The sequence below is a fragment of the Myotis myotis genome, unplaced genomic scaffold, assembly GCF_014108235.1.
Source record: "Myotis myotis isolate mMyoMyo1 unplaced genomic scaffold, mMyoMyo1.p scaffold_m19_p_15, whole genome shotgun sequence".
Classification (NCBI taxonomy): domain Eukaryota; kingdom Metazoa; phylum Chordata; class Mammalia; order Chiroptera; family Vespertilionidae; genus Myotis; species Myotis myotis.
Window position 1 is genome coordinate 42,329,854 of NW_023416319.1, and position 12,360 is coordinate 42,342,213.

General features: G+C 58.7%; 1 protein-coding gene across 6 annotated transcripts in view; it reads left to right on the forward strand.

Annotated features, from left to right (window-relative positions):
* The window catches only part of CHST3 (carbohydrate sulfotransferase 3), a 38,251-nt gene continuing 25,891 nt past the window's right edge, over nt 1-12,360 (forward strand). Inside the window, exon 1 of one of the 6 annotated variants that reach the window (XM_036337013.1) lies at nt 1-132. The gene's annotated coding sequence lies outside the window, so the exon portion shown is untranslated. Of the gene's footprint in view, nt 133-3,698; nt 4,086-12,360 lie in introns of those variants that run through there. The other 5 variants (XM_036337012.1, XM_036337015.1, XM_036337014.1 and 2 more) reach the window with 5 other exon arrangements.

A 12,360-nucleotide genomic window follows, 5' to 3' on the forward strand; every position in this document is an offset into this window, starting at 1 on the left:
GGCGCAGAGCCGGGCCCCGAGGGAGCTGGTTCCGCTGGGACCGGGACAGAGTTGCGAGCGGATGCTGCCGGCGCCCGACCCCAGCCGCGGAGAGTGGGGTGCGCCCCCGCCGGAGGAGGCTCGGCGGCCGGGGTAAGTAGGACCCTGAGTCCCGGAACCGCCTCCGGGCCCGGGGAGGCCGCCGGCCGCGCGCCCCCTGCCTTCCCCGTCCGGGCGCGCGCGCCAAACTTTGGAGGAAGAGGGGCGAAACGCAGGGTGGGAGAGGGCGCTCCCGGCTCGGGGAGAACTCCACGCAGGCACCCACAAGCTCCAGGCTCACTGCACCCCGATTCCCAGCTGCCAGGTACACACAGCCCACCACTCAGCCCACATCGCCGCGCACACGCGCTGAGCGGCGCCGCGCCGACCGGGCACCGGGCGAAGACCCTCGTGTACAACCCCGGGAGCGGCGTGGGTCCGCGGACCTAGCGTGTCCTCCTCCCGCCCCTAAATAACGCCACGGCCTTTGTCTGCAGCCCCCCCCCACGCACACACACTAAGAAGTCCCCCCAAAGCGACGGGCATGGGAAGGACTGTCTTGGCTTTGAAAAGTCGTGGCCAGGACGCGGGGGCCGAGAAGCGGGGAGGGGCAAGCCAAGCAGACACCCCGGGTCGTTCTCGGGTTCAGCGGCCGCGAGCCGGGCGTCCGGGCGAGGTGGCTGGGTGCGCGCAGCCCTTCCGGGGGCGAGGCCGGAGGGGAGCAGGGGATGATTCAGAACTCGGACCGGCCGCGGGGTCTGGGCGCAGGGTGGCAAGGCTGCCAGGCCGGCGCTGGGCGGGCCCGCCGGGTGGCGGCGGTGACAGGGCCTGCGAGGGGAGCTCGGACCCCTCTTCCCAGGCGGATGTGCTTCCTCGGAGGGACTTTCCTCCGGGAGGACTGACGGGATTCCAGGCCTCCGTGCGGATGTGGAAAACCGAGCCCGGTTGTCGCAGAGTCCAAGATCAAGGAGAAACCAGGGTGGTCCTGGAGCCCTGTTTCTTTCCATTGCACCTGGAGTTGTGCTTTCGGTGTCCCGAGGCCCCGGGATGTTTCAAGGACTGTCCTGGGCCGAGCACGGTGCCTGGCACACAGTGGGTACTCAGTAAGGAGCTGACAAAGCCTGACAGCAACAGTCTCTCCAAAGGGCTCACTAGGAGCCGCACCTGGGGGCCTCGGCTGGGCGGGGCTTGGTCTTCCTGCAGAGGAGGGGTCCGAAGTGGTTCCGGGGAGCCCTGCCTGATCCGTCTGGGGAAGTGGCTCAAGCAGCTTCTCCCATGGTGCCCTGGGGGCTGGCATCGGGGGAGTTGAGTGTCATCATTGGCATCTGCTCCCCTGAGGGGCAGCGGGAGGCTTCATTTCTGCAGCTGGCTGAGCTGCGGGCTGGGCGCTGTCCCCCAGGGCTCTGCGGGGTGTGCTGGAGAGGGGCCTGGCAAAGGGTCTCGGAGCCCCATCTTCCCGCAGGGGCTGGGCTGCGTGTGGCAGCAGGTGGAGGGGCGGTCTCAGTCCCCACACTGAGCACTCAGTGGGTGCCTCTGTGCCAGCTGGCATGAACGGCCCAGAAGAGCAACAACATCGCATGTTCTTGGAACTGTGATTGCAAGCGGTCTTGGGAACGGTTGCTTCCTGGCACGGACTGAGTGTGCAAGGGTGTGGGGCCATGTAATTGCAAAAAAGAGTGTCACTCCCCCCACCCCGCCATCCCTTCGTGACTAGGTTCAGTGTGCGGTTCAAGCTTCTAAATGGTCTTAATGCTGAAATTAGCAAAATACGTGGGCAGCACCCAGGACTTTGGCCCCAGATCAGAGGTGTGATGTGGGCTTGGTCACCCCAAATGTCAGGTGGGATGCTGCAGCCAGACCCTTCCCAATGCCACCTTCCACCTTAATCATGTCTTCTGTGAATCAAGTGCTCTACACACACTCTCTCAGTGAGTGAGCCTGCGAGGTTAGCGTTTATCACTACCTTAGAGATTCGGAAGCTGAGGCTCAGAGAAGTTAGATCGTGTAAGGTTTTCAAGGTCACACACCTGGCGAGGGACAGAGCCAGGATTGGAACCAAGGCCGTCTGACTCTGGACCCGTGCTCTCGCCATCACGCCAGGCCGTTCCTAAGTCCCTGCTGGCTCTCCATGGCAACAAGGAAGCAACAGGGATCCGTGGACTAGCATGGTCTTGGGGCCTCTGCCTGCAGCTCTCTTTTTCCACACACGCTGCCCAGCTGGGTTGCACCGTGGGCCCCGGGAATGAAAGGCTGGGTGGCACCAGGCTGCTGGAGCTTTCCACGTGGATCTGGAGTCAGGAAAAAGGGGGGGCTTGGGAGTGATTTCGGGGAGATGTTGCGGTAATTCCAGCGACAGATGATTCGTAGCTTACCTGAGACGTGGGGACAGAGCTGCCACAAGTCACACGTTTGGGTTTGGGAGAAGCTGCCAGGTAAACATGCTCAAACAGATTAAGACATTCCTCTCCCGAGCTAGGAGAGAAATCCGGTCCACAGGGAAACCCGCCCTCACGGGCCACGTCCTGCCGTCACTCACGCGGTAAATGTAAGGGGACGTGTCACGGCTGTCCTCACCCCCTACCCCCACCCCCACCCAGTGCCCGGAGAACTGGACTCCTCTGTGGTGTCAGGCCCTCGGGAGAGCCTGGGGCAGCGGGGGTAGGAGGTGGGTGGAGGAGGCCGCCTGGTCCCCAGTTGATGCTTTCTCACACAGCCCCTCAGAGGGACAGTGGTTACTGTCTCCACGTTCACAGATGAGGAAGTGAGGCTCTGAGAGGTGCCGTGGGTGTCCAAGATCCCAGCGCTAGGGAACGGCCATGAGCCACGCAGCTTCAGGACACCCCTGCAGCCTTTAGGGGCGCCGTGTGTTCAGTCTGTTGAGTTCTATAGCCCGGAGGGCTGAGCGGGATGACCCTGCTGGGACAGGGTCCTTGTTGTTCTGCCCAAAAGCCTCCGATGCCGGTTTGCCCAGTGGGAAAAGCTGGCAACCTTAAGCCAGGAGCCCTGCCCAGGCCCCTGGAAGCCCCCTGGGTGCATTCCGAGAGCCTTCCCAGTGCCCAAGTCCCTCTCTCTCCCGCTCCCTTGTGGAGTGGACCTCTGTCCAGATGGAAGTTGGAAGACTGGCTGTGGGAGAAGCTGCCGCACCTGAGGGACAGGAACCCCTGGCTCCGTCCTGGTGCCTGACACGTGGAAGTACTTGGGAATCGGTGCAGGCCAGGGGCAGGCCATGAGCCACCCCCCCACCCGCTGAGGGACATCTTAGTCAGAGGAAGCATTCAGAGAGGTCTCTGCCCTTCATGAAGTCACACAGGAGAGGAGACAGCTCTCCTTTCCGCCCTTAAATAGAAAGACTTGTCCTGTTTCTTCTCCGATGCAAACGATCAATGCTGCCCGCCCCACCCTGAGCGTCTCGGTTCCACAGCTGGGCATGGGGTGGTCCCTGACTGACTGGACAGTTCTGTGCTTGAAGATGGACTCATGTCTCCAGTGCCTCAAATCTGGTTGCTCGTGCACCCTTCCACCCCCACCCACCCCCCGGCGTGAAGGGAGGGGCAGGCAGGCCAGGGAGCCCCTGACCAGCAGTAACTTCATGTCTCCACCCCCATCCCTTCCTCTCTATGCCTCCCCGTCCCCGCCCTTCTCCCCAACCAAGCTGGCATGTGCTGAGGAACTGTGGGTTTTCTGGGCCCTGGGAAATGTGTTGCTGGGGTTCCCGAGGACTCTCTGGAAAGGATTTGGAGGAAAATAAATAAGCCAGTGTCCAGCTCAGCCTCTCCTGGCTGCCACAAGTAAACACCATCGCAGAAGCCAGCCTGGAAGCCGCTTTGGCCTCCCCTCCCCTGCTTACACCTGGCTCACTGGCCGCCTCTCCAGCTCCCTCCTTCCTGCCCCTCCCAGTCCAGCCCCTCCTCCTCGACTCTGGGAGCCTGAAAAGTCAGGGAGCACACCCACCCTCGGAGTCCTGGTGCTGCGGGGTCCGGTGCTGAGGGCGCTGGCACGCTGGAGGCTGGGCGGAGGAGCCTGTGGGCGAGAAGACCCGGTGCTGCAGCTCAGCCCTGCTTGTCGGAGTAAGTCTCCCAGCCTCCCTGCTCAGCCAGGCTGAGGGTGCACTCTAGGTTGGCGAGTTTGACTCTGATGATGGAGAATGGTGGGGGCTTTTTCAACTTTTGTGACATCTTTGGTCTTAAACGTCTGTTTAGAGTCAATGGACCCAAGCTAATTTTCCTTGTTGTGTCCTTCCAAGGTGGGGCTCGTGTGTGAAGAAACCCTCAAAACCCATGCATTTTCGTTGTAGGGCTTCCCGGACTACCTAGGGTGTCAAGGTTCTTTGCTTTTGACCCAAGTCATATCAGCTTAGGCCTGTCAGCGTGGGTGCTGGTGGTGTGGCTGTGGAATGCGAAGCAAATTTGTGATAACAACTTCAATCAATTCAACTGACCCACTCTAGAACCCAGCTCCCAGTGAACCAGGGCTCTGGGGTGGGGGCAGTTCCCTGGCGGGGGTGGCAACTGAGGACCGCCCCCCCCAAGGCTCAGGGAGTGGCTAAGGGGCTGTCCCATGGTATGTGGCTAAGCCCAGCTGAAACCGCTGGATCTGGGGAGCGGGCACTGCCGGGAGGCGCTGGGTGCTGCCTCCGAGTGGGGAGTCCCCTTGTCCTGCTGCTGCCAGGCTGCTATGAGGGAACTTGGGGGGCGGGGGGAGGGAAGTGAGCCCCATAGTTGCAGCCTTGGTAGGAGAGAGGCTGCATACCCACATACTCACAGGCCATCACACACATTGTCATGGGCTGAAATACATACATTCAGATATACCCCCTCCCCCCCGACACACACACACACACACAAATATTTCTGTAAACAGCCAGGCACATTACACACTGAAACAGCTTTTGTAGGCACAAGAGTGTACACACACACACACACACACACACAGGGAACACTCATTCCAAAACACAAATTATGTAATGACTGAGAGCACATGTGCTAAAGCCAGAAAGCCCGCAGGGCTGCTTCGTAGCTGTGTAACCTTGGGTAAGTTACTTAACCTCTCTGGGTCTAAGTTTCCTAATTGGTGGGAGCTGGGTATGGTAATAAGTCATAGGTCCTAGTGCAGTGGTCGGCAAACTCATTAGTTAACAGAGCCAAATATCAACAGTACAACGATTGAAATTTCTTTTGAGAGCCAAATTTTTTAAACTTAAACTATATAGGTAGGTACATTGTTATTAACTTAATTAGGGTACTCCTAAGCTGGCCTTTGCTAAAAACGTCCTCAATCTGATTGAGGTTCGTTCGCTGAGGTCGACCCCTTCCAACTCTCCCATCCACACTCGTCTTGTACACTTGTTTCGTCTGTCTCCTTTCGTTCATCCTCTCTGTATGTCCAAACCATCTCAACATACCTTTCTCAGTCCTCGACACTACACCTTCTTTCACTCCACAACGTTCCCTAAAATTAACTTAATAAACTTTAAAGTTTTAAGTCAACTTCGCACTGTACGTGCGCGCCCGCCCGTGGTATTTTGTGGAAGAGCCACACTCAAGGGGCCAAAGAGCCGCATGTGGCTCGTGAGCCGCGGTTTGCCGACCACTGTCCTAGGGCTACAAGTGAGTTAACATCTGGGAGGAGCTTAGAACTGTGCCTGCACACAGTGAGAATTAGGCTTCCGATGAAAGTTGTTTTCTAAGAGGGCTCCCAGCTTAGCCGGGTAGAAGCCGCCCCCTCCCCCTCAAACGCTGCTCTGCGTTCCGTCGCCCTGTGTGTGGGCATGCCTGTGCACACATGCCCCGCGCATGCCGGTGCCTGCGAGCCCACACGGCTACCTGGGACACCTGGCCCCGGGCCTCGCCCGCGCTTTCCTCTTCTCCCTTCCTTTCAGCCGCCTCGCCATCTGCAGGGTTCTGGAAAGCGCTAAAGTGTCTGAGCTAAAGCAGCGGTATCTGAGGAAATATTTTGAAAACAATCTTTCCTCAGCAAAGAATTTCACAACTCCGATGTGGGCAGGCGGGCGGGGGGAGAGCAGGGTGCGGAGGGGTGAGGGTGCCAGCTGTCCTCTGGAGAAGCCCGTTGCTGCAGGGTTAAGGACAGACATGCCTGCAGAGGCCCGAGATCGGGCCACGGAACCTGTGAGTCAGTCACGACGGGGAAGTCACCCCGACCACAGGGTCAGGCACCCTGTCCTATTTCTATTCTGAAATCTGCTTTTCTTTCACTGTTCCTCATCTGTGTCACCTGGTGCTGCTGCCCGGGGTGGGGAGGGGAGGCTGGGGGGTGGGGTGGGGGGAGATACACAGGAACTGGGTGACACAGCTCACATGCACAGCACCATGTTTGCACCTTTTGGGGCTGTGCTCATTGAGTTCTCCCAGGAAGCTCCTGAGGGAGGTGCTGCTCTTATGGCCACTTTATAGCCGGGCACGCAGAACCACACTGGCAGAGTAAGCCGCTGCCTTCCCACAGCTGGTGAGTGCACGGGGGGGGGGGGGGGGGGGGGCGGGCGGCGCGGTCTGAGCCCTGCAGCCTGGCTCCATCAGTGCCCTCAACCTGCCATGGTACCACCTGTGTCTGTCCTGCTGTGGCTGCCGCCCGGGAGGCCGAATGCTACACAAGAACTTCATTAGATTTTATTTCGTAACTGTGGCCAGGGCGTGCCACTGGGTCAGGCCAGGACGCTCTGGGGAGGCTGGCCCCAGGGGTACCCTGGCCCCTGTGGGCACCGCACGTGGATGTCTGAGCCTCGCCTTCCCCAGGCTGACCTAGGCAGGGCCTCTGATGGTACAGCAGCCCCCGATGCCAGGCCAGCCATCGGCTGACTGCTGCTCCCCTTGGCAGTGACCTGGTCTAGGAAGTGGCGTAGACAGATGGCAACAAGAGGGATTTACATGAATAAGCAGGAACTAGCAGATCGGCCCTTTGCAGCAAGATGGAAACCCCACCTGGAGTAAGCACCCTGAATAGCAGCTCCCAGCCTCCTCTCGCCAGCCCGCGCCTTGGACTCGGTATTCCAAGTCTCACTTCCCAGCCGCTTGGGTCCTGCTCCCTGTAGCCTCTCCAGCTGCTGAGAACCCTCTCCTTCCTCCTTTCTGGCGGCCACCTCTCTCCATCCTCAGGTCTCAGTTTGGATGTGTCCTGGGCAGGTCAGCAGCCCTCCTTACGGCTGCCTCCCTCTCTATATGTCCAAACCATCAGGTCATTGCGGGTTTCACGGCTGCCCTCCACCGGTATGAGCTCTGCGCGGCAGGACAGTGTCTGCCTTGTTCGCCCTGTGGGCCCCGCGTTGAGCCAGCCTGGCCATGTAGTGAGTGCGCGTACCTGATTGTGGAGCCATGAGTGATGGGTGTGGTGTGGGGCCCTGGGATGATGGAGGCGTGGGTCTGCCCCTCCAGGAGCTACTGGCAGGACCGCGCCCATCCTCTCAGGATAGGATGCCCTTGCTGGGAGTGACCTGTGTCTGGGCAGAGGTGGCGGCAGCCATGCTGAGTGGGAGGGGGCAGCTGACGAGGACGGGAGGCCCTGTGTGGGACAGGGAAGGAATGGAGAGTGGGACCCTGAACAGGTAGCTTTTCTCACAGTCGTTACCCTGCGGGTGCTGGGCTAAGAGCCCGGGGACGGGCCTGAAACCTTCCAAGAGGCCCCTGTGAGTAGGTAGGCTGGTGGGTGGGTGCACTATGTATGGGCCCCACTGCTCAGCCCCACCAGCAAGTGCTTCTTGTTCCTGTCCCCTGTGGACGGGTATCTGTTCAGCCTCTCCAGGGTTCGGCTCTGACCCCCAGGCAATGGAGGCTGTAGGTGGCTGAGTCCCAGCCCAGCTGGCAGGCTGCCTCCTGGGGGTAGTGTCAGCTGCAGCCCTCAAGCTGTCCTTGCAGAAGTACCGGGGCCCAAGTGCTACATTCTCCCCACCCCTCCCACGGAGCTCACATGAGGGTGCTGCGGCCCGGGCCTCACCTATCCAGGTGCTGCGTACCTGCCGATGCCTGACACTGTGCAAGGTGGGCTGGGGGTAGCAGAAGGCACCTCCAGGCTAGAAGAGGAGAGGAGACCAGCACCAATAACCACTTTTGAGCCCAACTGTGATGAGCCCACAAAGGCGGGCATGAAGGAGGACTGGGGGACAGCTTCCTGGGGAGGTGGGCGTTCCAGGGCAAGAAGGGAACCTGGGTGAAAACACAGATGGGAAAGTTCAGGTGGAATGCAGGGAGGGTGAGGAGTCCAGTGGGACTGGACTGTGATTTGCAGGATGCACAAAGGAGAGAGAGAGAGAGAGAGGAGGCAGGACAGAGTTGAGTGACATATACATGTCCTAGAGCCAGGCTGCCTACACAGAAACGCTGCTCCTCACTTACAGGCTGTGTGACCATGACCAAGTTGCTTACCCGCTCTGTGCTGCCTCTGTTTTCTCATCTGTAAAATGAGATACTAACAGTATCCACCACGTGGGGGTGATAGGAGGATAAACTGTGTTTCTATATTAGTGTTTAGAGCAGAGCCTGGCACACAGCATCAGGAAAAGATATTATTCCCTTTTAACAAATGTAGCTAGAAAAGTAAATTGAGGATCGACCGTAGAGGTCTTTGAATGTCACACTTTCCATTTGCTAAGCACCTGCTGGTTGCCAAGTACTTTACAGACATTCTCCCTGAGCCTCACACAACCTAGCAAAGTTGTTAGCAATGTCTCCATTTTACAGATGGGGAAACTGAGGCTCAGAGAAGCAGAGTAACCACCCAAGGTCACTCAGCTTAGAGGAGCCAGAGGCAGTAATGAAACCAGGTCTGCCTGGTCTCCCTCAGGGTGAAGATGGGCCCTGACTGAGGCAGCATGGGGATGTCCGCAGGCTGGGGTTGCAGCCAGGAGCGGTACCCATGGGTCCCTGGGCAGGGAGGGTGGGAGGTAACAAGGGAGATTCTGGACAGGCCTGGAAGGCCAGGAGACAGGAGGCCCCGAGGCCACAGAACACAGCTCACCATTCAGAGCCCAGGGGCAAGCCGCTGAGTCATTTTGGGAAAACATGACGTCACCGAGTCTTGCTGTCTACTGCCCACCTGCCAATGTGCCCTCTGTGGCTCTCCTGTGACCTCGTGCCCGAAGTTCTGCAAGGAGACCCTCACACCCCGGTGGCAGGGCCAGGTCAGCTCCCCAGCTTCTTGTCCTGGGTTCTGCTCCCCAACTTTCCCAAACCTTCCCTCCCAACCTGGGGTCCCCACTGACCCCCACTCATAAACCTGGCTGGGGCAGGAGCTCCTGGAGGTTGTAATGGGAGTGAAGAGCTTCCAGAAGGACCTCCATGCCAGGCCCCATTGGAACTCTGCGTGGGGCGGGCAGGGCCCGGGAGACTGGCTGAGCTGTTGGAGCTGCTCTCCTTTGGGAATGGTGCCTGCTCTTCTCTTGGTATCACTTTTTAAAAGGAAAGCCTGGTTGCACTGTGTGCCCGGCGCCAGGTCCCGGAGTCCTCTGCCTTTCCAGAAGGTACTGTTGAGTATCTGAGAACCTTTATGTACTAAGCTTCCTCCGGCTGGGTGATGTATTTGCATTAATCTGATTGCATGAGGTAGGCCCATTTTTCAGATGCCAATGCTGAGGCCCAGAGAGGTTAGGTGACTTGTCCAAGGTCACACAGCCAGAAATCAAACCCTTGGCTGCCTAACTCCAGATGTGCCCATGCTCTTAGCCACTTCACAATGAAGCCACCAGCTCATCGCAGGCACGTGTACTACATGTGCGCCTGCCAAACTGTGCAGTGCAGACAGGAAGTGGAGGAGGACTTCATCTCAGAGTGTGGTCACTTCCAGCTCCTTGGAGAGCGTGGCTCCATTCAGGAGGGGGCAGAGTGCTCAGCTTCTTGGCCATGCAAGCCCAGCTGACATGGCCTTTTGCAGGGAGGCTCTCCCCTCTGGAAGGAGCACAGGGCTCGGGGGCGCCTGTCCTGTTTTTGGTGGGTCAGACCTGGAAAAGGAGCATGAGTCAAGCAAGGAATGTCGGCTGCCACAGCTGCTGCTACAACTGCTGCAGCAGCCCACAGGAGGGGTCACGACCAGCCCTGCACTGAGGGAAGAGACAGAGAGGGAGAGGGGATTATCCCCATTTTCCAGGCGAGGACTGAGGCTTAGAGAGGTTTTCCGGCTCTCCCGAGCTCCCTGGGCCGGAAAGGGGAGGAACTGAGACTCAAGTCTTTCTGCAGAGAGAGGAGGGAGGAGTTAGGCTTGTCCTCTGACCTTGAGCAGTGCAGGCTGGCTGTTCTCAGGCTTGCATTTCTGATTCATTCTGCAGTGACCCGTCCCTGTGTTGCAAAGCAAATGACCCTCTAGGGTGAGAGAAAAGGTCCAATTTCAATTGGGCCATGAGTCACCATTTTTCCAAAAGCACTTTTGAAGCCATAGAGGCGGGCCCTGTCTAGGCTTCCAGTCGAGGGTTGGGGGGCAGGTTTCTTCTCCAATCTCCGCCCCCCCCCCCCCCCGCCTCCAGTGCCAACCCCACCCTGGTCCTGGCAGTGCCTGTCCCTGGAAGGGCCTGGCAGCAAAGGGCCTCCATGATCACCCAGCATGTGACAGGTTCCAGACTCTCAGGGCCCAGAGGGTCTGCAGCCTTTAGGGTCCCTCATCCCCTTTGATGCCCAAGTCCCACGTGGTTAGCACAATTTCAGTGGCCCTCCCCAAGGATATCTGGGAACCTCCCGGGACTCCAAGGTCTATGGAGTGGCTCCTCTCGACACTGCCCCCTCAGCACCCAGGTCCCCTCAGGCCTTCGGGTGGCCAGTCCTCGCTCTACAGGAGGGAGGGGACCCACACCAGTTCCTCCCTACTCCTCAGACACAGGCTGTCACTACAGTGAAGCTTCTGGAGAGCTGCCCTGTTCTCGCAGAGAAAGTAGACTGGTAGCCTGCAGGGCAGTTCTGCTTCTCACCCCCCCGCCCCCACCCCCGGGTTTTCCTTCCCGGCTTTGCCTCTGCTCACACTCAGATGCCTGTTAAAGTGACTTGTCCAAAATGAGAGTCTCACCTCAAAAGAACGTTGCCTCTACTCCTACGGGGAGAAAACTGGCACTTGCTTTTACTTTTTCAGTTTGATTAAATGTTATAAAATAATACATGCCCATGGAACAAAATTGGAAAGGTACAAAAAGACATGGTAAAATCTCTCCCCCAGGCCTGTCCCGGACACCCAGGTCTGTCCGCAAGGGCAGCCAGCATTATCAGCTTCCTGTGTGTGAGCGGCCTTTAAACTGTCCAGGTGTTCAACAGTGAAAATCATACTTCCTGGGCTTCCTCTTCCACCCCTCGGCAAAGGAGGCGCCACCTGGGACACGGCTGCAGAGTGCAGCTCTGTGCAGGGCTGTGAGTGTGGCCACTGCCTGGGATCACTGCTGAGCAGTTGCTGCCTTCCAGGCTGTGCCCTCCCAGGCTGTGCCCTCATCCCAGCCCCCACCCTCAGCAGTCACCTTGGACTCCACCCCCATGACACAGAGGACAGGACCGAGGCCCTCACATTCCTCATGCCCTGCCATCCCAGCAGGCCCAGCAGCTTCCAAGGGTGGCATTCTCCAGGCTCCTGGTGAACTCTGTTCCTGGCTGCTGCTCCTTCATTTCCCCTCTGGTCTGGCTGGGCAGGGGCCTGCAGCTGGGGCCTGGCCATGCTGATCTGACCAGGCCATGCTTCCTCTTGGCCAGACTGCTTGTTCCAGGTCCGCTCCGTGCTCACACAGGCAGGGTCCACCCTTCACTCCCATCCTGAGTGTGACCTGAGGTCTCCCTTGCTCCTCTCTCCCCTTTGCTTCCCCTTCCTCCTCCCCTGCCCTCCCCTCCTCTCCTCACCACCTTGACTAGAATCCTTTTGCATCCTCTCCTTTCTTCCTTCTCTCCTTCCCTAGTTATTTGGTCCTGCGTAGCAAACATTAACTCTAATGTAAAGTGGAAAGTGATAAGAATGGCCCGAGGTAGAGAAATAAAAGGCACCAGGAGAGCAAAGTGTTTGAGATCTGACATCAGCATCAGCAGACGCTGCCCTTCAAGCTCCTGCTTGCACCTCTAGCTGGGTGACCTCGGGCAGGTGGCTTAGCTTTGCGGAACCCCCCTTTCTCATCTGAATAACATCAGAGAGGGCCGTGGTTAGATGCAGGCTGTGCCCAGGGCTGGTGTGAGAGCTGAGAGGTGCAAAAGGGTTTCTAGGGAGGAGAGGTGTCAGGTGTGTGGGGGATGAGAAGGGGACCGTGTTCCCCGGGGAATGGATTATGGCTGAGGAGGCTGAGTCAAGGGGGGCTCTGGCACCTGTGGGTTTGCCCTCAGCCTTCGGTAGAATTGGCCAGGCGTGGATGGGGGAAAGGTGGCCCTTGGGACTGCCTTCCCTCTT